We start from the raw sequence: 25539 nt of genomic DNA on the forward strand, positions 1-25539 counted from the left end.
ATGTATACGGTTATTTTTCCTTCGATTTTCACACGCTGAATAAGTTCTCGAGAGATCAACAAACGTCGAACGTTGTCGTAGGGTGGCCAAACGAACTAATTTTCCCGAAAAGAATAGTTTTCTCGATTCCACCTGCGCCGTTAATTCCCCTCGGTTATGGCGTCGGGGACAAATGAGGAAAGAAAGAGAGAAATGTAAATTCTCGCGAGCAATTAAGTATAATGTTGGAATGCGGCACCGCATCTCGCTCTCACGAAATAGTTTTATAATTAAAAGATGTTTTTCGGAGTTAATTAAACGCGGATGTCGCCATCTCGTCAGGCGACGAGGGTGGATGACAGCAAAGAATTATTTTTTCCAGAAAACTCTGCACGTTACAAGTGTTACTTCCATTAACATAGACGCTTTGGTTGCCCCTTTGTTCCCATGCACGCGACAATAAAATTCTTTCAACATAATTTCGCGTACCTTGGAAATATTTTTGCAACGATTTTTTGCCGGACGCTCGATCAAACGCGGTATTTTCCTATAACGTTCCTCGAAACAGTTTCATTCTTTGGAACAGTAGATGTTATTTAACCGACGAATATTTATTGTAAAAATATTTTATTTTTCGTAAAATAATACAAATTTTTTCGATTCTCGTTTATGGATTGCGTTCGTCGAACAAAGTTCGATTCAAAAAGAATTTTTTGGGCTTTTCAACCCTGACTGGAGGTTATAATATTAAATTTGTGCTTGAAATTAATTCTGTACAGTACTAAAAATCGTTTTTGATCAATAAACGCAAGGGAAAAATTGCTTTTAAATTCCAGTAGATTCTGGATTATTACAAACGTTCTAGATTTAATGTCAATAAAAAATGTCTCTACAATGTTACAAAAGATATTTAGAAACAAACAATTACCTTCGTACAAAACGAAACTTTTTAACACACTAAATATTGAACTTGTAAATTTTCATGCTGTTCGATATTCGGAATTTTCCAAACAAAGACTACGCAAAGGCAATAATACAGTTTGTGTTTTGGATATTAACGGGACTTTGTGTATTTTACGATGCTCTCGTTCCCGTTTCTACGTATAAACAATATAACGCGCCAGCACGATTGGAATATAGAAAATGGTGAAGTTCACTTTTGTTTCCCTTTACGCGAAGAAGTTTCGTTCCGATGGAAAGTAACGGTGATAATTAACATTGTTCTCCGCGTGTTGAAAAAAGGATCGCTTTAAATTGTACGAGGCGCCATCTTAAATGTTTGCAAGTGCATGATTCTTTTGTGATGGTAGCACTGACACCCATTCTTTCATTCAAACTAAAGTTTCCTGTCCCCTTTTGCCTAGACTAATCTCTCTGGAATATAAAACTGGCTATACGGGATTATCCCTATTGTCTCGGCCATTTCAACGATTTGCTGATGTATGAAGCGTGCCAAAAGACAAGACATGCGGTATGTTAGACAGTGTTTTCCTATTCTCTAAATTTTCTAATGCTTGAGAAGCTTTGATCGAAAAAATTCTCACTTATAAAATTAGTGGTATCAGCGAGTCAAGAAAAAAAATTAATAATTTTAGAACAGAGATACTGTATTTGATGTCAGTAATCAAACTAACACTAACTTAACGCAAACTATAAAAAGCCTGTCAAAGAATCTAGACTTGATAATTTTATTATACAGGGTGTTCGGCCACCTCTGGGAAAAATTGTAATGGGAGATTCTAGAGACCAAAATAAGACGAAAATCAAGAATATCAATTTCTTGACTGAGGCTCCGTTAATAAGATAGTAAGTTATTAAAAAATTAAATTAAAAAATTTCAAATCGTTTTAAAAAAATTATTTTCGGCTGTGGAGGGCAATTACAATCATGTTTGGTGAATACACATACCCCCGAAATCCTATCCACTTTCGAGAAAAAAATTCAGGTAGGTGCTGAAATTTTTTGGCGAAAAAAAAATTTTTCAAATCATTCTAAAAAAAATTATTTTCGAATGCAGGAGTCAATTGCAATCATTTTTGGTCATTACACATACCCCCGAAATCCTACGCACATTCGAGAAAAAAATTCTTTTCCGAAAATATAATGTCTGACCATACCATCGATATGTTTCACTGAATTTTCATGCGAATCTTTAAAACGTCATAACTTCTGAACGGATTTGACGATTTTAATGTTTAAAAAAGCAAACGACGCGTATTTTGGTCGAGAATATGTACAAATCGTAAAAATATTCGAAAAGTTGGTCCTTGACCCCGCAAAATGAGAAAAACCCCATAAAAATAGTTCAATTTTCAAACGACCATAACTCCTACAATAGTGAATATATTTCAATGAAATTTTGGGAGGAAGTAGAGCTCATGGGTACCTACAAAAAAGTATTAATCAACTTTTCTGTACAGCGCCAACCAAATTTATTAAAAATGAAAATCAACTTTTTAAGAAAAATCGACAGGGGGTAGGTGTCTAAATTTTTCGATGAAATTAAAAAATTTCAAATCGTTCTGGAAAAATTATTTTCGTTTGCGGGGGTCAATTACAATCATTTTTGGTGAATAAACCTACTTCCGAAATCCTATCCAGTTTCTAGAAAAAAATTCAGTACGGTCGAGACTTTAAACGTTAATAACTTTTTAATGAAGCCTCCATCAAGAAATTAGTATTCTTGATTTTCGTCTTATTTTGGCCTCTAGAATCTCCCATTAAAATTTTTCCCAGAGATGGCCGCGCACCTTGTATAGGAATTCAACGTACAAAGATGGTTTCTCTTTCTATTCGTATGTTTTTAACAATTTATAATTATTTTGCATGTTGGTGAATTAAATAAACTACCACGAACACAACGTAAGTCGTAAAAAACCAATTAAGGAATTTTGATTTGATTTTATTATTACAGAAACTCAACATACGATGGTAATTTTTTATCCATTTTTTTTCTCACCCGTTTACAATATTCTTTTATAGTGTATAAGTGTAGTATATTTTGTTCTTAATCGACTTGCCATACTGGTCGATGTCTCGATCATAGTCTCCTATTATCGTAGGCGTTCGCGTTCGAAAGTAATTGAGAAACTCGATCCTATTCCACGGTGGACCACAGAATAATATTGTTCGATGTTATCAGAGCTGACGAAAATAATTTTAGAATATTATATTAATACCGTAGAACCTCAAATGTTTAATTTATCGAACGTGTTCGATAATCCAATCACCATTTGCCCGAATATTTCATTATACAAACTTCAATTAAGCGGCCGTTTGACTATTTGGGCAGTGCTGTATAAAAAAATGTGAACAAATATTCCATACAGTGGAGAATGATGTAGTTCTAAACAATACGTGTTTTAATGGGTTTTGAACGGTTTGCAGCGTCGGTGAGTAAATTTGGAAGCACACAAGAACCATTGCGTTGGTTGTAATCAATAATAACGTGAACGCTAAAGTTGCTGTTTATGGTTACACAGTTTCCATACTTTTGCTCTTCGAAATACAAGAAACGATTTTCATTTCATTTTTATATGGGAAAGTGTTTCAAAATAAAAATCCTAAGAAAATTTATAATCGTGACAATAAAAATAAAAAGGAATTGATTAAAAATAAATATTTTGTGAATATTTAAGAAAATTACAGAATTGCTTTCGAGCATTCTACTCGATTCGTTCGAGTGTAAATATTGAATATCGTAAATAAGAGGAACGAGACTCCAGCGTAGGAGGTCGTTGATAATTTGCGATTGCAGCTCGTTCTAGTTACTTAACTGTCGCGGTAGTTTAGTCAGACCAAAATCCCTCGAAGTCCTTTGAATCGTCACAATCGTGGTTAGGTTCAATTCGGGAACTCCTGTAATAACAGGTCGCAGAGTTATACGAAATTCTGTTATTTCTGATGTAAACATACCCGAAGAACTTGCAAACTTAGAGGCCAAATCCATTAAGCTTATTAACGGTTCATCGTTGTTCTTATTGGTCATCGAATCCACCGTGAACGAGATTTTCCGTACATTTCCAATCATTTTGTAATTCCCAACATCCCAATTAAGCGAATTCATGGACCATGTGGGATGGACTCGGTCCGCTTATTATTCGGATAATTAATTAGATGCTAATATTTTAATACGTAATATAACATTAGTGTTACAGATATTGTAGCAATCGCGTTTAATTAGAAGTTTGGCAGATGTTAGTGTTGTTTGTTAATTACCATTAAAGAAAATTCTTTTCAAATTTTTTTTATAACTGAATAACGTGACGAAAATATTCAACGATGAATATTTATTAACACGAACGGTTTGAGTTTTGTAATAGTGTACTGATTTAATTAGCTTAAATTCACGTGATCGTCTACGATGAAAATTTGGACGATTAGCGAAAAGCAAAAATGGGTTGTTTTTGACGCTAATGCGTCTTGAATAATGATCCTTGAGTAATTAATTTTACCCACTTATTAATACTAACGAAGCTCATCAGCAAAGAAAGTTGCCACAGATCCCGTACACATTTATCTTCCTTACGATTAGTTGAATTTTCTGACTGACAAAGCGTACAGTTTTACAATAGTTGGTGTAAATAACTGCTTTGTTCAACGTATCAATCGTGAGTTAAAATAATGATAGTGTTGTAAATTTGTATGATAATAAGTTTGTAAGATTTATTAAATTCTACGAGTTATTACGCTTTTAATAGTACCTCGAATTCCAGACATTGCATTCTAATAGGTTTATAATTGAATTTTAGATTTTACCGTTTAATGAAATGCTCGATTAAAGTCGTAAATTTATTGAAAATTATATGGATTTTCATTAAACATTTTGAGCTTCGTCTACGTCAGCAAAAATGTAATTAATATAAATCTAGGTTATCTCATAATGGGGTTAAGCAGAACTCATTTTAATGTTAACTTTTATAGAATCGTTGTGTGCGTTGAACCAACTTTTCTCCAACACAGTTCATTTTCTAATACAAACAGATACGTTTCTATTTCGATCAGTTCTCGAAACAAAGATCGTATGTATAACGTAGGAAAAAAGAAAAGAATCGGTTTTGGGAATTCCCGGTCGTCCTGGACCAGACGTTTCCTGCGACTAAACAAAGATTAATCGACACTGTCCACTTCCGGTACACATGGACCACGTTCTCAACGGTTATATATTTATATAATTCGCAAACAAATTGAAAATTTAAATAACCACCTGTGTGTTGCGATTTTTCTATATTTTCTATATATTTAAATATATTTTAAATATCTTTGTTTACGAAATCTTGATCGTCGAAATATTTTATCGATCTTCGTAATTTACCTGTATCGTTTCCCCCTCCACGAACGTTAGTAAATTTCCCCGAGATTTTCTACTCGGGAGTTTTGTGACCGACTTGCGGCGAGTGCACCATAAAAATCGATGATGCTTCTTATCAGTTTCATCCCTGTATTAGATACTTGTTACCGAACTTTACAGAGCCGCGAACTTCGTTGTTGTAGCCCTGGAAGTTTTCGGTATTTGCGGACATCAATTTAAACTACCGTCGCGTCGTTCAAAACTCGTTGTATAAATTTGGATAATTCTTCTTCCACTCTCTAACAAACCACGCTGTATCTCATACCCATTCTTTTACTTTTTACCAAACAAACGTTGAATTCCGTCATTTTGATAAATTTAAAATTTTGTAATCCGCGATGGATCAACGAGGACATACAAATTATATTTTAACATAATTTGTACTTAAATTAAATAAATCGTGACCTACATTTTTAAAACCAGAGCCAAATAATTCTATTTCCTATTTTAGATCGATCTAATCGGTAAAATGTAACTTTGCTGTTATAATTGAAGAGAAAATGTAGCTTAAGTTTTCTAATTTACCATATATCTTCCAAGACAAATTTTATTTTAACGTAATTTGTACTTAAATTAAATAAATCGTGACCTACATTTTTAAAACCAGAGCCAAATAATTCTATTTCCTATTTTAGACCGATCTAATCGGTAAAATGTAACAAATTTGCTGTTATAATTGAAGAGAAAATGTAGCTTAAGTTTTCTAATTTACCATATATCTTCCAAGACAAATTTTATTTTAACATAGTTAACACTTGAATTAAATAAATCGTGACCTACATTTTTAAAACCAGAGCCAAATAATTCTGTTTCCTATTTTAGACCAATCTAATCGGTAAAATGTTATAACAAACTTGCTGTTGTAATTAAAGAGAAAATGTAGCTTAAGTTTTCTAATTTACCATATATCTTCCAAGACAAATTTTATTTTAACGTAATTTGTACTTAAATTAAATAAATCGTGACCTAAAACCAGAGCCAACTAACTCTGTTTCCTATTTTAGGCCAATGTAATCTGTCTTCCAATGTAATTTGTTTTCTGGAGACATAAAAATCGAAGAGAGTTTAGTTATGGGAGTTTTCTCTAACATTGTACACGTCGTGGCTGGGGAATCGCGTGAAGCCTCCCATCGCGTTGACTAATTGTAAGTAGTTTTCGTTCAGCGGTGGTTCAATTTTAAACGCGTGATTCACGCCACAAACTGGCGTTTGTAATTTGTGTAAAAGCTCATCAACGTTTGTGGAAGTTATCGGCGGTGGGTTTCCTTGAATCGTGCATTGGGAATGCGTACACACGCGAAACGGAAGTCAGCGCCTTGCGGTCTCGACAATTTCGGAGCTTCTACACGGACAGCGCAGTTCGACGCACCTGCCACTGCAACCGACTTGCGGTACCGGATGTTGGATTTGTTGAATTCGCGCCCGTGGAATTGCATATTACGATTCTAGGTTATCGCGTTGTTATTATCCTGGCCGAACAGTCAAAGGTTTCTCCATTCGTCTGCCAAAAGAGTCGAATATCTCGACGATATAAGAAGAACCATTTTGTGAACTAAATATTTCAACGCAGAAAAATCCAATGAATTTTTCAGAGTTCATCGAATCATCACAAAAATACAGAAAAATTATAATACTTTAAATATTGGGGATGAAAAAACCTATGGAAATCTTCGATATTTACGATGATATCGACGAGCTATGTAATTCGATAAACTCGATGTTTGTACGATTTTTTTACGTAGAGCTAATATTTGGATGTTTATAAAATGCTGGTTTTAAAAATACGGGATCGAAAAATCCCACGAGATTGAAACTTCACGCGAAAGGGGCGGCCATTGAAGTGTCAGATAATATTTTACACCCTTTTGTTCGATTAATATATATATAGTAATTGATAATTTCGTTTGATAGAATATAAATTTTAATTCGTCCTTGAAGAGTGTGTTAAAGTATCTTTATCATACACATTAAATGGCATAAAGAAATAAATTGTATAATAATATATATGTATTAATTGGTAATTTCGTTGGGAGAAACTTTAATTTTATTTTATTTGATAGAATATAAATTTTAATTCGTCTTTGAAGATTGTCTTAAAGTATATCTTTATCATGCACATTAAATGTAATAAATAAATTGTATATTAATTGGTAATTTCGTAACTTTAATTCGTTCTTGAAGGGTGTAAAAGTTAAAGTATAATATCTTTGTCTAGAGAAACTTTAATTTTATTTTTTTTTTTTTTTGACAGAATATAAATTTTATTGGTATAAAGAGATAAATTGTCGCGTCTTGGGACGCCACGCAGGGATTCCCTTCGATCTCCAGAAAACATTTGACGCTCGCGGGAGATACGGGGTTTAATCCGAGTGGCCGTTGTGTGCAATCGATTGTCACTTTCTGGACGCACCAATGGTAAATCGGATCAAACACAATTGATCGCTCAAGGCCGCTTCCCTGACTGCAAAGCACGCCAGAAACGACTCCTATTATTACACCATGCCAGTTCGCTTCCCCGCTTGAGAGACAGCGAGCTTTTCGCAGCTATGCACGAAGAGAAACACACAGGGTGCTCTGTTCGAAACCGAACACCCTCTTATGAACAAACTAACGCACGATCCTCGCGCAGAGAACGCTCTATTTTCTATTCGGTGGAATTTTGGTTACCAAATAAATCGTGGTTTACGAAACAGATCCAAAGGTAATTGTAATAGCGAATCATTCGAGATTTTCAATCCTCGTGAAATTTTTGAAACACATCTCGCGTTAACCGCGACGGTAAATATTCTGTTCGAGTTTCGTACTGGTCGGGATCGATGGATGACGGTGATTCACCCTGTAAACGGGTGTTCCAGCGCGGGGGCGCGCTATTTTGTCGTTTAAGACGTTCTCGTAAAAATAACGATTGCACACGTAGACCAGAGGTGATTAAAGAACTCATGGGTGCAATACGAGATGGCGTCCAAGCGAAACGTCGCGTTTCGTTTCAACGTGACTGCTGGAGGCATCTCGGGAACGTTGTCCACATCGTGGACCACTGATGCTTGCTTTAGACGTAACCCTCGATCCCTTTCTTCTCGTGTCTTCATCAATTTCTTATCGCTGATGCTTGCAGCGTCGTCGAACCAGTGACCAAATTAGAAATTCGGCATTCGGGAACAGTGCAAACGTCAGGGATCGTTAAGAATTCTTGATCCTTTCGTTTATTTAACACGCATACGTGATTTTCATATTTTTAAATAGTTTATCATTTCTAAAAATTAAATACCGCGTCTAGATTGTTATTATCCATGAGAAACGAAGTCGAGTTTGAGATTGAACAGGGGAATTTTTTTTTTTATATAACTACTATATTAAAGATTATTTTAAGACTATTTTAAAGATTGACTTTGAAAGGAGCCTTTCGATTTCAAACAATTTATAACAGATACAAAATAAACCATTCCATATTTATGGTTCGGTCGCGTTGCCCGTGGACTAAATTGTGAAAGGATTAATTCTAAGGGTTGGGGTGCGGCGAAGTTTTCCAATTGCGAAGAAACTGTAGTATTTCAGAGTGGAAGTTGCGTCTACGGAAAAATATTAATTAATTTTGACCCGGTTTGCACCGGGAAGATTCCGTTGGTCAGACCAGCAAGTTCACCAGATACGACATCGATTATTTAGGTTTGTCAATTGTACACTACAATTTATTTTAAAAATATGTATTGAACTAAAAGTGTTATAAGTGATTCTGAAGAGAATGCTAAATTTCAGTTTGCAGTAATCTCGCGTTATATGACTGAATTCTTCTCCGCCACTTAGAAACTAGAAAAAAGACTCTCAGTGAAAATAAGTTTTTTTAGCTCGAATAACAAATACAGGGTGTTCGGCCACCCCTGGGAAACATTTTAATGGGAGATTCTAGAGGCCAAAATAAGACGAAAATCAAGAATACTAATTTTTTGATGGAGATTTCGTTAAAAAGTTATTAACGTTTGAAGTTCCGCCCGTACTGAATTTTTTTCTCGAAAATGCGTAGGATTTCGAGGGTATGTGTAATGACCAAAAATGATTATAATTGATCCCTGCAACTAAAAGTAATTTTTTTAGAACGATTTGAAAAATTTTTTTTTCGCCGAAAAATTAGGCACCTGTCGATTTTTCTTAAAAATTCCTTTTTCATTTTTAGTAATTTTGTTTGACGCCCTACAGAAAAGTTGTCTAATACTTTTTTGTAGGTACCCATGAGCTCTGTTTCAGAAAAAAGTTTCATTGAAATATATTCACTATTGTAGGAGTTATGGCTGTTTGAAAGTTGGACCATTTTTATGGGGTTTTTCTCATTTTGCGGGGTCAAGGACCAACTTTTCGAATATTTTTGCGATTTGTACATATTCTCCACCAAAATACGCGTAGTTTGCTTTTTTAAACATTAAAATCGTCCAATCCGTTCAAAAGTTATGACGTTTTAAAGATTCGCATGAAAATTCGGGCAGACATTTCTGGCCAGAAATTATATTTTCGGTAAGGAATTTTTTTCTCGAAAACGGTTAGGATTTCGAGTGTATGTCTATTAACCAAAAATTATTATAATTGACCCCCGCAATCAAAAATAATTTTTCTAGAACGATTTGAAATTTTTTAATTTTGTCGAAAAATTTCACACCTTCTCGAATTTTTTTCTCGAAACTGGATAGGATTTCGGGGGTGTATCTATTCACCAAAAATGATTATAATCGAGCCTTGCAATCGGAAATAATTTTTTTAGAACGAATTTGAAATTTTTTAATTTAATTGTTAATAACTTTTTAACGAAGCCTCCATTAACAAATTGGTATTCTTGATTTTCGTCTTATTTTGACCTCTAGAATCCCCCATTAAAATTTTTCCCAGGGGTGGCCGAACACCCTGTATACTAAGTTACAACCTTTGTATTGTTTGTCTGCAACTAAAATTATAGATTTAATTTTTGTTACAAGTTTATCTAATAAAGTTTGTTTGCAGTCGATCGAAGGTCATTATAATGCAATTACGGAGTTTGTAAACATGCTAATAATCATTTTTCGTATTAAAAATGTAAGAGACTTTGCGGGAAACATAATTTTCCAGTAGGATAGTGCTAGGAATCGCGTGTGCAGTTGTTGGTTTCGCAAGTTGCAGCGCGCATAATCGTAAATAAGAAAAGATTAAGTGTCGGTTGACCCGGACTTTTTACAATTACGTAATTGAGAAGTCGCATACTTTGCCTTTTGCCATCTGCCTACCGGCTAGAAACCGTTGCCACGAACAATAAACTAGCCTTATCTTGACCAGCTGTAATCCAAATGGCGGAGATTTTGAATTTCATTGGGCAAAATGCTGGCAGAACGGGCTAGAAAAGACGTGCTTGCCTCGGCAATAGTCCAGCTTACACAGACTATACTAAACTCTGCAGTATAAACCATGATTTTGTAGATTTCGATCGCGAAAAAATGGAATTCGATCCTACAAATTATCGATATAACGTGTTCGCAATATTCGATACATCTGGAATATAATGGAGGATCTAACAAACCTCAAAAACGGAAAGTTACTTTAAAAGAATTGAGAACACTTCGATATCACTTCCGTTAAAAATGTTTTTGATCCTTGGTTTAAACGCTTTCACCTCGGTCAGATCGTCGTTTCTGTAATATTAGGTTGTGCAACGTGGATGGCTTACTCTAGTTTTTGTCAATTGATTTATTGAACGATTCAACAGTATCGGATTTCGTGAATTACGTTTCTAGATTTGCTGGTGAAACATAGATAAAGTAGTTAACTAAAGCTAGGACAGTCTCTATTATCTTTCCTAGAACGTGACCTACTGCTTCTACCCTCGATAGTGCAGTTTGTATTTCAAGTTCATAGTGTTTCTCGGAAGAAGCCTTTGAACTACACCCTCCAGCCTTGCCCATATTATATGAAAATCTTTCCAATATAATATCTTTTTAATAAATCCGTAATACTATTACATGCTCATCGAAAGGTCAAATAAAATACTTTATTTTAAAGTGCATTTAATTCGGTAAAGAGAAATTTTTTAATAAGGTATTTAACAAAAATATAAACGATCTTTCATTTACGAAAGGCGTATTTTGTTCCATTATCTTGACGAGCCGTTGGGTTATATAAAACGGAAACTTAAATGTACAGCAACATTTAAAAGGAAAAAGGAACAGCTTCGTGATTGGCGCACAAAAGGCGGGGGTTGTTTGCTTTTAAAGTGGTTCTCGTTGGTACGAACAAAAAGCAAACGTTCGTGATGTTTCCAGGTAATTCGTCGGACGTCAATTTAAAAACATCCCTCTTGTCAATAATTCTTCAAGCGGTAGCACAAGTGGCGTAATAGAAACTAGTTTCGTACAGTTTGCAGCGAATCTCGATCGAGCAATTAACGAAATAGAGGTGCATGCAAGCTGGCCGTTTGTTGTTACCATTACCACAATAATAACACGATTTACAAAACAATACAATCATTGATAACATATCTATGTTTCGAAATAGGTCGTAGAGTTCAGAAACTCCTATTTTCGATAGTAATTATCAAATTGGGTGAATTTTATTCCTTGGTAAATTAATTTCCCCATACGTTACGTTCGTAAATTATAATTGCGATCAAAATTGATTTACGAACGAATTTAAAATTTCTATTACTCGAGAAAAACAATGCAAGTCCAATAGTTGTATTTTAATTGTAGGTTTATTACAAGGAAATTTGATCGATCTGGGCTGGTATAATCTGTTCAAATTATTATGGTGCTCTACAATTAATAATTTTGAAGGTACATGAAAATTCTGATCTTAAAGCAATAGTATGATTTACAAGCAATCAATGTTTTACATCTGAGTTTAAGGTACTGTGGAAAATTCGTGTCTATTGAAATTCACTTTCCAATTCGTATCCCAATTAATCCTCGTGTTTTCGTAAACTCTTACAGGATTGATGAAAAGAATTAAATTATTAGAACGTGAATTAGAATTCGAGAAGGAGAATATTCGAACGCGTTGGAAAATTTACATTCGAACGGCACTCGGCGTTTGGTTGAAACGTGTTTCAATAGTGATGACTGCGCGCGGCATTATGGCCGCGCGTGACGAGAAGCGCCAATAAAAAGTAATATCATAGCTCTGCGTTTGTACTTTAGGTACCTGGCATGATACTTTATGCATGTTGCCCTCTAATGGAAGGAATATGACTGGGTGTTTCACGCGCATAACATTCGCTCGTTGGATTGATCGTTTTATCCAGATCCGATATCTTGTGACTGGCTATAACTAATATAATTGGTCGTTATTACCTGGAATCGATGCATAGACCCTCGATTATTGCAGAGAATTCCTGAGACAGTCCAAGTCCCTGCCATAATCAACAGAATCTGAACGACAAGTATATCATAATCCCATTCTATTCTCTGCATTCTAAGTCTCCAATCTCACAGTGTTCCTCCTCTGTCAGTCAATTCCATACAACGGACCAAGTTCTCGTGCAATAATCGAGGTTATACTGCATGATTCGAACAGAGTCCCGCCTATAATATTTTAAAGATAAATTCAAATATTGTTCGTGAAAGTGAAGTAGAATTTCCAAGACGAAGAAGGCTAAGTGAAAATAAAGTCACATTTTCTCATTGAAAGTAAAGATAAATAAATAAAAGTCCCGATGGATGGGACATTTTTGTGACCTAGGAATGAATCTGACAGAAATAATTTTTCTATTTACAACATCGATGGTATCGAATATTCACGAGCAACTAGGGGTCGATTTCCCTCGTCTCCTTTAAACATGGAAACTATAGAAATGCGAGAGGCGTCTTTTTCCATACTTTTCCGGAACTGTACGGCGTTTCTTTCGAGGAAAGGTCGGTCGAACGTAAAAGGGGGAGGATATAAGCAATGTTGCGTTCGAGATACAGCATAAATCCGGGCTTCGCAACGCTTAGGTTTATAATGTTATTGGTTAGCCGTAGCTGGTCGGTATTCGTCCGTAATGCATTTCGCTTGCACAATCTCGGCCAGGCGGAATAGCGTGCAAAGCGAGGTGGTACCTATAAACTAGCCGAGCCAGGCCTATAGTCGACGAGGCTGCTAAGGCGTCTGCGTTATAATATATTAGGAGCTCCCCTCTCTGTCCCCCGGTATCGTTGGAGGGATGCTAGGGGGGTAGAAAGAGGCGGTTTCGTCGCCCAAACGGGGCTGCGGTGTGCCACACGCCGTTACCGATAACATCTCATTGTCACAGAACGACGCGTGAATATATCACACGCTGTATTCTTGTTGGACGATTCTACGTGTCGCTGGAAACTTGAACTTTGACGTCTCTCGACGAGAACCGATAAACCATAAGATAGCCATCGGGATAGTTCAACACGATTGTTCGTACGTATTTCTATTAAAACTCGACGCGTTACGATTAAAATACGAGCCTTCTGTTAATCGAGATACGTATTCGTATATGGAGGGTGAGGCACGTAGTCCCCACGATTTTCCAGCCCCTTTCGATGATCTGAGATTCTTCCTATCGAAGTTAATCAGTGTTTAACCCACAAGTTGCTCAAATGTAAAAACAAATTGATTTTCGACACAAAATTAAGGTTACTGTAACATTTTTAAATGGAACTAGGTATTTTTGACTTCATAATATTGTAGGCGACGTTGAGACGAATTCAACGACCTGATACACTATGACCTTCGGACGATATTGAAAGAAAAATTGCCATGAATCGATTGATACAATATTTGGAATTATTCAAAATTATTTTAAAAAAGTTAAACATTACGAAAACGGTGCCTCAACCTACATATTGATGAGTTGATGGATTTTTGAGAAAGTATAAATTTAGTGGTATGATATAAGAATTATTGTATTTCGAAGATATTATGTAACGAGTTGTAGTGGAATAAATTAGTCGTAATTTCAGATTATTCGAGTGTTCCAAGTATAAACAGTGTGAAAATTTGTTTGTTTATAGGTATGTATCAGAGCAGTGCGCCAGCATGTAGCAAGCTATTATTACTGTATCCTATTATCAATGGAAGCCAATCATCGATTGCTTGGATGGTACCTGCTTGGATGGTAAGGATAAAAATATTGTAAAATATTACTAATTAATAAACGAATTAAACATTTCTATAGCTTCAAATACTTTTCTTAAATTAACTAAAAATTCAGTGGGTAAATCTTTATTTGTACAGATTTATTTGTATTGTCTGGCTACAATATTGTTAAAAACATTCAAACAAATTTTTTCGTATATACAGGGGTGTAATACATTATATTACATTAGTAATAAGTGTTTCTACATTTGGAAATGTATCTGGAACAAGTGAAATTCAATTTGGCTGACACGTCCGACCATTGCTTGCCTTTTCTACTTATTCCAATGTCCAAGTCGCATTCCATTTAATTAATTACTCATTTCCATCATAAATGTGAGCAATTATTTCGCAGAATAATTTCTAAATTTGAAAATATATCCAAAACAAGTGAAATTCAATACGATTCGGCTGACATGTCAGATCAATTATTTACCTCTTCTACTTACACCGTGTCGAAGAATTAATTTTCTGGAAAACAAAGCCTCATTTAAACCTCATTTTACATTTTCCCCTTGTCTTTTCACCCTATGTCTATTAGCATCAAACAAAAATTTCGTTTTAGTGAAGCTTTCCCAAACAGGGAAAACAATTTACTCTGTAACAATCACCCGAGTGCTTATTAATTTTATTACACGGTCTAATATCGTTTCTCCCCCGGATAATAGCGATCCCTGGCGAATACAAATTTCGTTCCCTTCCGAAAAGGTTCTCCCCGCGCGTTGAAATAATTGTTGGCGTATAAATTTTCTTTATTTTGGTCGTCAGTGCCTCCGGGAGCCACGTTCGTGACACAGGTAGTTCGTGATCGCGCGGCGACGCTTATTAATTTTATTAAGGCAAAGTTTTCGAAAGATGCGGAGCCATCGTGTCGCAGATAATATCTTTCTGTCAAAGCGGAATGCATAAATAAATTACACGGTTACGTCATCGGCATCTTTGCGAGGTTGAAGGTGCAAAGGCAGCTACGTGGCGAGTAACGTGTATCGCCGTGGGGCTTGTAAATGAGGGAATAACAATCGCGGATGGCGAGATAAAAGGGGAGTGGCGGGCAGTGGTACGGTGTTCTACACCGTCGGGGGCAAATTCTCCCCAATTACGGTATTCTCCGTGAACTGTACAACCTGGTTCCTTGTATAATAACGTAACAGTCGCCCTAAGGGCCTAAGGAGGCTCCAACTAGCTGCGCCACTTTATCCTTTCTCCCTCAGGATTATTTGCTTGTCGGCTGTCGACGATTTATTTTTATTCGCGAAATCGACTGCATAATAGGAATGACGCGCCCTACGTTTCTCCTCCCTTTTCGCGAAAAAAAACGCTGCGAAATACGCCACGCTTCACCGCGAACTTCGAATTTCTTGTACTTGAGGGACTTTCCAATAACGAGAAAAAATCGATTTTTTGGAAAAAATAACTGGGTTAATCGTCTTTTTCTCGAAACTACGTTCTCCAAGATGGCGTCCAGGATGATTAAAAAAGTAGATCACTCTGTTCGTTACGTATCAATTTTAGTTTCTACTTGTGATATTTTTCCCCATCGAAATAGAGTTTATTTATCTGAGAGAAATAGCAATCTTGAGAAATATGTATTCCGTTGCACCGTGTTGAAAATGTGTATTCCATTGCAATTGCAGACTCTTACTCAGTACTTAGAATTTGTACGCTTTTATGGATGATTGCATGCCTCGCAGAATTTTTTAAATCACCGTTTACCTCGTGTAAGACCAATTGGCGAAAATATGGACGAAAGTCGAGTAGAAACGCGCGCAATATTTCTCGTTAAAGCGAAAATTCGAAGACAATTATGCTCTCAGATCGTTTCGACGCACGATCTATATTATTCCACGGTTAACAAATCTCCCGCGTACCGGAGGAAACGCGTTAAGATTAATTGTATCATTTTTTCTATTTCGTGTTCTCCGTAACTTCGTTAGCATGAAACACGGTTGGAATTAAACGCTCGTAAACTAATTATTTCCCGTGTAACCGATACATATCCGGAGGAGCCTCGAACAAATTATAATTGGTTTTTGCCGTAATTATTAGCACGAATTATTTCTTCCTGGACGAATCGAACAAACTAAGATCAACAGTAGCGATTTTGTACTATTTTCGATTCGAGTCCCCCATTAAGATATTCTTAACCATTCGAAAGTTATTAATAAATTCTAATTTTTGCATACTTGCCTCTCTCATTTCACTTTATTTTTAGTTATATATTTATACGTGAAAATTGAATTAAATTTAACTTCGTAGAAGAGATATAATAAGAGTGCAATAAAACCGAGAATAATCGTCTTCACTATTTCTGAATTATTCTTGTTTATTTCGCGGAGAGGAAAATTACGAATCGATCATTCATTATGACGTTTAACGTGAACGTGCTCGTCATCCTGCAACAGCGTGTGTCTCGATTTTCGCCGCGAACAGTCTGGTAGCTGTAATTACACACTCCTTTGTTATTAGATCCCGACGTAATTGAAAACGATACCTCGCAAGTACGGAATTGATCTTCCGTGTGCAAACGACTACCTAATCTCTGGAAATTTCAATTTACTAGATTTAAATTCATCTGTGTGCGTATTTACGTACTATATAACGCACGTTCCTATTTCGTTCGCACACAATGGCGCGGGAACTCCTACGCTATTCCTTCCACACGTATTTACGCAAATTGCTGTTTACGTGTAAGTCGGGGTTAACCGAAATCGTAGCCAAGCTTCTAAACCGATTATTCGCGCGAAATGAAAGCGATCGTTCGGTTCCTGATTACATACTGTCAATTTCTGTTACGGTTATTTTAATTAAACATAGTACAAGAGCTTTGCAAGGTGGGAAAGAATGCAATTTTGAATCACTTTTTGTTCCAGCCATCTCAATAAATAGGTGTCTACTATAATTAGCGAAAGAAAATAATAGTTTTATCGTTTATTGGAATTTGTTTCTTAGAGAAACTTCTTAATAATATATATTAGTACATCTCGTGTTATACAGAAGTCATTGTTTACTTGCAAAGACAAGAAAAATTAAAAAAAAATAAAAAACACGCACACATCAAAAATAAGTATTTCAGTAGATAATTCTAGCTTGATATTTAATAGCCAACCGCCATGAATTTAATTCGACGATTTCAATATATTTTATTTAGTAGAAATCTGAAAATTTTCGAACCAGTGTACAACTATGTAAATAATAATTACAAATGTATTTCAGATTATAGTTTTGTCCAACTCTGTTGTAATTATAATATAAGGTTTTGTTTTTATTTTAATTCATGTTGGAGCATCTGTATTGTCTTCAATTGTTTGTAAATAATTCCTGTATTGTAGTCACTCTCTAGGTGATGTGTAAAATTCAGAAAGCATTATGGTTTAGGGTTGTAGAAAAATAGTGTTATCGTAAGAATGTATAAGAAATTGTGTTCGTAGCAGGGGTTTGCTTCGTAACGCGTGGCGTTCTGTGCTCGCGAATATAAATCAATCTAGCAGCGATAGATGTTTGTTTCACCGTATGAAAATTAAAACGGTATATCACACCGAATCTGGTTAACAGCGAGCGCACTTTAAAAACCCGTTATGTACCGTCGAGCGTTTCTTTCTTACGCGTGTGCATTGCAAACCGAATTCCACGCGGCTATGAATGCGGTTTCCGCGAGTGTCATAGAGATTTAGGTCAGTTTTTCGTGCGAAATTTTTTCCTTTTTCCCCTTTTTTTATCCCGCAATCGTACACCTATACACCGTTCGTTAATCAATGTTTAAACCTCGGAACGCGTTCGAATATTTCATTGCGTGCGTTATACTTGTACAACAACACCGCGTGAATACCTAATTATTATTAGTCGCTGTTAGGTTTGTTGAAACGGAGAGTTCGAATAGCTTTTTGGAGTTAGAAAAAAACATTTTAGAAATTTTAAATCAATTATTATTAGTCGAAGTGTCGAAACGGGGAGTTAGAATTGCTTTGGAGTTAGAAAAAGACATTTTAAAAATTTCAAATCGATCAAAATCAATTATTATTAGTCGAAGTGTTGAAACGGGGAGTTAGAATAGCTTTGGAGTTAGAAAAAGACATTTTAGAAATTTTAAATCAATTAAAATCAATTATTATTAGTCGAAGTGTTGAAATGGGGAGTTAGAATAGCTTTGGAGTTAGAAAAAAACATTTTAGAAATTTTAAATCAATTATTATTAGTCGAAGTGTCGAAACGGGGAGTTAGAATAGCTTTGGAGTTAGAAAAAGACATTTTAGAAATTTCAAATCAATCAAAATCAATTATTATTAGTCAAAGTGTTGAAATGGGGAGTTAGAATAGCTTTGGAGTTAGAAAAAAACATTTTAGAAATTTTAAATCAATTATTATTAGTCGAAGTGTCGAAACGAGGAGTTAGAATAGCTTTGGAGTTAGAAAAAAACATTTTAGAAATTTTAAATCTATCAAAAGCAACGTTTAGAATTTCTATAGGAGTTTCGTGGATTCGATTTGATTGTGGAATTTTAATTTCGACGAATCGAAGGTGCTTCAAAACGGTCAGTTTCCGGCGTATTATGTTTATTGTCGTCTTTTGGGTACCCATTACGGGATCGGTTGTTTTCCGAAAAGAGTATTGTTCGATCGAATCCTCGAGCGACGTGGCGTCGTAAATTTTTAAATCGACAATACGTGCGAAAACACGGCTGGTACTCGACGAATGTCGATTTGCTGCCTGCTCGAGAACAAGCATCAAGTTTGTTCACGTTCGCTGCACTTTCCGCACCTCAGGAAAAAGCGCAAATATCTGAGGAACGTAACGGCATTGAAAAACCGGTCGTTATGAAGCTACAGTTTTCGAAATGCCGTTGAAAATGTTGTCGGGCTCAAAGAAATCATTGTTCGAGCACCGAATATTTCTCCCAGCCAACAGGAAGGAATTTTAATATTCAAATGCACGCGAGATTAATGTTAAAAATTCCTCTGAGTCATCGACAATCGCATTTATTATTTTTATTTCGATCCTAAAATTATCGAGAAACAGAACAGAAGGAATGAAAATACATTCAATTCGATCCTTTTTCAGTCAAAGATTCGTAGAGTTTTTTAAAGACTAGAATAAAATTTGTACAAAATTTATTCGACTGAATATTTGAAAATTTACCGTAATTTTCTATAAGAGAATGAATAAACGCTTATTTCCATTGTATTATATATTTTTTCACGTATCTATCGTTTTAATTTCCTTGGTACAAATAAGTGCACTATATTTGTCGGTAGTTCTAGCGTTAATCGTATGTAAATTATGTAGATCATATGGCGGATAATGGAACAAGAGAAGAAAGATGTTCTCGTAACCTGGAACCGGTTGGAAGTTGGACATCAAAAGACTGATCACGCGGCTTAATATCATTATCGCGCAATAACAATGAAAGTACGTTATTCAGCGTCGGAATTACCGCGGACAGAGTGAAATTAAAGTTAAAACCGCGCATCAACTATCGCGATAGTAGCTAAATTCTTAATCCGGTCGACGAAGTTCGCGGGGATGAAAACTATAACTAAATAACGCGGTGGCTAGCAATCTCCTTGCGGCGAGTATGAAAGATAATTCTAATTAAGTCCATACCGAAACTTTTCCATTCATTTTTCCGATTCGAACGGCGACGACTATAAAAGGGAACCGTTTAAGCGTCTTCTGGCAGTTATCCGGCCAGATAATTACGGCACGGGACTCGAAACGCTTTGTTGGTACTTAAACTTGTGGTCGATGGGATTCGTGGAGTACCGTGGAAATATCGTAGGGGCGAAGCGTGGATAGAATGGGAAAGGGTGAACGGAATGGCGGGGATTTAAGGATAACGCGAATGGCGATGTCGCGAAGCGACACGTTCGACGCCGCGATATTCCTAATGGCGGACCACTTACCCCTTCAAACCGCACGAAATACAACCTTGGGTGTATAATTGAGCAAATGTGATACCTATTCAAATAACTCGGAACGAATCTCTGAGATAATTGTCTATTATGATTATTTATTGAGCTGGCGAGGCATCCATTGCGATGCAACCCTTCGTTTCAAATGGCGAATTCACTGTATCCTGATGAACTATCTCAGAAAAATAACGTTGATCTGTGGAAAAGACTATATTTTTCACTCCACTGCTTCTGGAGAAGAAAATGTACCAAGGGTTGCCTTTTTATCGTATTAATTGCGTGTTAAATTCTTCGTGTGCATAACTTTGTAAGTCACATTTTAAAATTAATTTGAAATCATTTTTCCTCGATTGACATTTTAATTTTTCTCGTGCCTTATTTTCAGTCGTTCTCGAACTACTTTTAGATAGTTTCACGGAGAAGAAAAATAACGTTTCAGAGGATCCATAGTTTTCGTTGATTAACGTGGACAATATTAAAGAACTCGTCGATAATGGTTCTTATATTTTTGTTTATTTTTTAAACGAATCTCAATTGAAATTTTCACCGAAAATGTTAAATGAACATTTTTAAAAATTGTTTTTTCCATCAAGGAAAAAATTAAATCGCGTTAATAACGTGCAAAGTAAATGTATTGAATAACGTGTGTACATACGAAAGTATTGTTTCGTGTAAGTAATTGTTGTCGATTGAAATAGTATTATGCGTCGGAGATTTTTGTTCCTCGAAGAATAATTTTGCAAAGAACCCGGCGTCGATGATATTTCGTTGTTATTTGTCAAATTCCGACAGTTTATGATGTCTCGACTCCCTTGTGGATTAAATTTAACACTATGCTGCGAGCTATTTCCAATATGTTGTCAATCCAACGTGGTCGCAGCTATATTTAAATCCGACGACAAATTATTAATTAATAACTACGGACTTATTTCAATTTTGAACACATCCGCAAAAATTTTTGAAACAATGTTTACGAACCAAATATCCTCGTCTAATTATGTCAATTTTGTTAATAATTCTCATTATTACGAGTGAATGCAATATGTACCATAATTTAAATCAACTTTAATGTACGGTAACGAAAATTGAAATATACGAACAGAAATTTAAATTATGACCGTTTATAAATTTCCTTGCGCAATAAAAAATATTTCTAAGTCTTTGTAGAGGGTTAACTATTAATATAAATGTCTCTAAATTAATTGCAATGTAACAAGGAATGGCTACGTAAAAAAGAAACTTCATGTTTGGACCAAATATTTTTATATACAATTAATATTTAAATACACGTATTAAACGTTAATACGGTTGACTGAACAATCGAGTTATGTAATCAAGTTATATAATTAAGCAATAATTTATCTGAACGAAATCAGTTACAAATAGCTGAGTAATTTCACACAATTTTAGGTAATAGTCAAAATATAAATGCGTATTTCGTACAAATATTTGGTGTGTTCCAATTTCATACATTAAATGCGAGAATGTTTAATCAGTTCAATTTACGGTAAAACGTATCTGTGAAACAAAGCGTCGGTTATTATTCCGCCGTTGACTTTCGATTATTTTCCAACCGTCTATCGTTAAACAATTTTGAACTGCATTTATATTAACGTGAAATTTCTTGCTCGATCTCTCGTTATTTCGTTTTATTATTACAACGCGGTTTACCGTATCTTTTTCCCTCCCACTGTACGAGTAAATTCGATCACCCATTCTTTCCATCAAATCCTCCATGGAACGATGCAAAACGATATCTTTCGTCTCTGCTGTTCCGTACAGAAAACTTTGTCCACTCGTTTATCATCAGCTTTTCGATCTAATTCGAACTAACCTTCCTTACCCATACATCGCCCTCTCGACTCCATCTTTCTATTCTAATCCATCACTCATCTAAATTTCCAGCGTCCTCTCACGTCCCGGATAAAATGACATTTTCGATTTTTTTCGACTTCCAGAGTTCAGGTGCCTTTATTTCCTGAAAATAAAATTATTATGCCATCCTAACAATCGAACAATCATACAATTTGCAAAGTTTGTCCTTACCATTAATAAAACAGACTGTATTTAGCGATATTCGTAACCCTAAAGAGACGATACATTATTCATTCCATACACGACCATCGTTTCCAAACATTCAGGGCGTTGACAGCATAAATGTCTCCGGATTTAAAAGACCCACGGTGTTAAAAACTAGGGTGACCCTATAAAATGAATTATAAAGTAAAAATTCAGGGGATGCAGATCAGGGGACGAGCAGAGGCAATGGGTTCCGCACGAGCCATCCATCTGTTAGAAAATCGTGCGTTCAAGAACTGTCTGGTTAGTCGGTTGAAATGTGGCGGTGCGCTGTCATGCATAAACCACATGCGACGTACGTTTAATGGAACTTCTTCCAATAACTCATACAATTGACTATTCTGCAAACTGACGTAAGATTGACCTTTTAATCTTCCGCTAAAGAAGACAATAAGTCGAAACATTCGTACTAACGGTTTAATCGTGTCAATTGTATCTATTTTATAGCTTCTTCCAATAACTCATACAATTGACTATTCTGCAAACTGACGTTAGATTCACCTCTTAATCTTCCACTAACTTCCACTTTAATCGTATCAATCGTGTCTATTTTAAAGCTTTTTTTCGTGTAACTTTATTCGCTATTTCAAGCAAAGAAGTTTCGAATGACCACCATTTTGTTTCTCAAAATGTTGATAATGGCGAACAGGAAAGGAATGCAATAAATATTCGTCGTACTTAGTTTCGAGGCGCCTACGAGCTCCGTTCGGAACGATGGTTATTGGTTTGCAAGGACATTGGGAAAACATGAAGAAAAAAAACGAGGACGAAAGGCAACCAAGTTGAATGAAGAGACATAAAACGGTTCATCGCGCAGAATAACGAGGGTTTGGAAATCGAGGATTTAATGAAGGGTCGGTAACCGAGTATAAAAGGCATCTATCTCAGAAAGCTGAAAGGATATACAATATTAAATTGGCAAATCCCCTAAACGAGAGAGAGAGAGAGTCGTTCATAGATTTGATTTTATTCGATCGAATGCCGTTTTATTGGGACCTGTGGGAAGAAACTCGGAACGGGGATAAACTGCGACAAGGGAGAGTTTGCTCGAACCAAAGGAAATGCTCGATTATGTTCGTGGATTGCTACAACATTACTACAGCGTGTACAGGTTACCCTCGTATAACATAGCACTTGAAAATCCCTGTAATTTTAGCAAATAAATTGTACTCTAAAATATAAAAATCGAAATATTGGGTGGAACCGGAAAGCTCGTTTTTATTCCACATAAATGGGATTGTATTGTTTTTACGAAAAGTGATTTATTTGAATCACAACGTAACTTCCATTGGTTTTTATTAATTTCTTTACATACAGGTTGTAATAGTTTAATGAACAGTCTATCAACGCGTATTAAAAGTACGAAAACTTTAGATGCGTGCAGTTCCGAAATTACTAGCAATTTCTTTATAATTAATCCACTGTTAGAAGCGGCAAAGTTTCCTCTTTAAAATGGTTTTTGGATTTTATCGATCGGACTTTCCGTTTTCGAGATATCGTAAGTTGTGTAAAAGGTAATTTTTCTAATTCAACTGTCTCTGTCTCCGTCTAACGCGACGGACCTCTTTCTCTCGCACGCGTGACGTAGTATTTACTATATACTACGAGCACGTGTGGTGAACGACCTTGCGTAGACCGTAGTGAGAAAGTTCATTGACCTCGCTACGTAAACAAACGCTCTGGAACTAGCCACGCGACCGACTTGAAACAAAAATCGTCATATCTCCGGAACTAATTAAGCTATCGACTTTAACGAACGCTCATTTTAAAGGGCGTTTCATCCCCTATCCGACGAATGTAACAACAATTATTATTCATGCCGTCTTCTATGTTTATTTCGCAATTTACTTTGACGCTTCACTTTAAATTTTTCAGGCATTTGCGCCAGTCTGACAGAAAAATGTTTGGAACAAAAGTTGACGAGCACTTTGAGACGAACAAAGCGCGATAATAAAAATATCGAAAACTTGCAACCGAAAAGCGTATATATAGCCACAATATTATAATTCTTATTACGTATAAATAACCGCTTGCATTTCGTGTATCATTTATTAATGCTCCAGAGGGTTGCATAGCACAATGAAACGTCTATGTTTGGAAACGACACGGTGATTGGCTCGTTTTCGATGGACGTAGAAACGAATGGACGCCCTTTGGAAGGGGGCGTAGAAGGAATTGGACGGCTCCCGGTGCACGGCGTTGATTTACATCGGATAATATCAAATTACGGATCCGTAGAAGATTGTCGGTGTGGTTCCACGTGGTCGACCACGTTCTTCCCTTGGGATAGCCGATACCGGAGGGAGGAAGTCCTACCCCTCGGGGTGAGAAAGGGGCAGTATATGGAGAAGACGAGCAGGATGTTGGAGGGGGAGGGGGTGTAGATGTGGCACAGCATGCGAATAGGAAGAGTCATTTGTACCATGAAGCGCGAGGTCCCCTCGTGACGGTTGCGTGCGCCGGCAGTTTCGAGCCTGTCGTTCACACGCTCGCCGCCACCCTTTTCCACTTGCATAGATAACTTTCATCCCTCGGTTGTCGATCTCTGATTGAATCCTCGTTGTCCGGGACGACCGATTGTTTGACTTCGCCCGGTTAACCACTCAACCGCGGTTCTTACTTTGCTCGCGAGCCGCGACGAGGGCTGTATCGGTTGATTCGCGCGGGAATATTTTATGATCCGCGATATTAAAGCCATTCGACGGGTTCGTGCCGTTTCCTAGGAGCGAAGCATAAACGTTTCCTCCGTTTCTTCGACGCGTAATCTTCGCGAAATGAAACCTACCTCGACCGCGAACGGTCCCTCGATCGAGAACAAGAGGCACCGACACCGTAGGGTCACTGATTTTATTCGAACTATGCACGCTCGTAGATCATGGGCGTTACGTTCGCTGAATTAGGACGACGCGTGCTGGGAAACGTGCAATGTAATGTGAAGAGACGTAGCAATTTAATGTACAATAAGAAACGCATAATTTGTTATATTAGGATTCTTTTTATTTTAGAAGACTAACAAATTATTAGAATTACTAGTTCTGTTCGTCTCAAGATAATGGAAGTCACGCGTCTGTTTACCATATTACGCAACGTGATTTTCAGTTATTCTTAACAAATTTTAAATATTTTTT

At 36.2% G+C, this 25539-nt stretch overlaps 1 protein-coding gene across 3 annotated transcripts in view; it reads left to right on the forward strand.

The window, feature by feature from the left end:
• Window positions 1-25539, forward strand: part of LOC143351836 (lachesin) — a 200984-nt gene that overhangs the window by 29522 nt on the left and 145923 nt on the right. The window contains exon 2 of one of the 3 annotated variants that reach the window (XM_076783840.1): window positions 14302-14405. The exons of the other annotated variants lie outside the window; for them this stretch is intronic. The gene's annotated coding sequence lies outside the window, so the exon portion shown is untranslated. The remainder of the gene's footprint in view (window positions 1-14301; window positions 14406-25539) is intronic. 3 annotated transcript variants of the gene reach the window in all.

Source organism: Colletes latitarsis, chromosome 2 (assembly GCF_051014445.1).
Source record: "Colletes latitarsis isolate SP2378_abdomen chromosome 2, iyColLati1, whole genome shotgun sequence".
Taxonomy (NCBI): domain Eukaryota; kingdom Metazoa; phylum Arthropoda; class Insecta; order Hymenoptera; family Colletidae; genus Colletes; species Colletes latitarsis.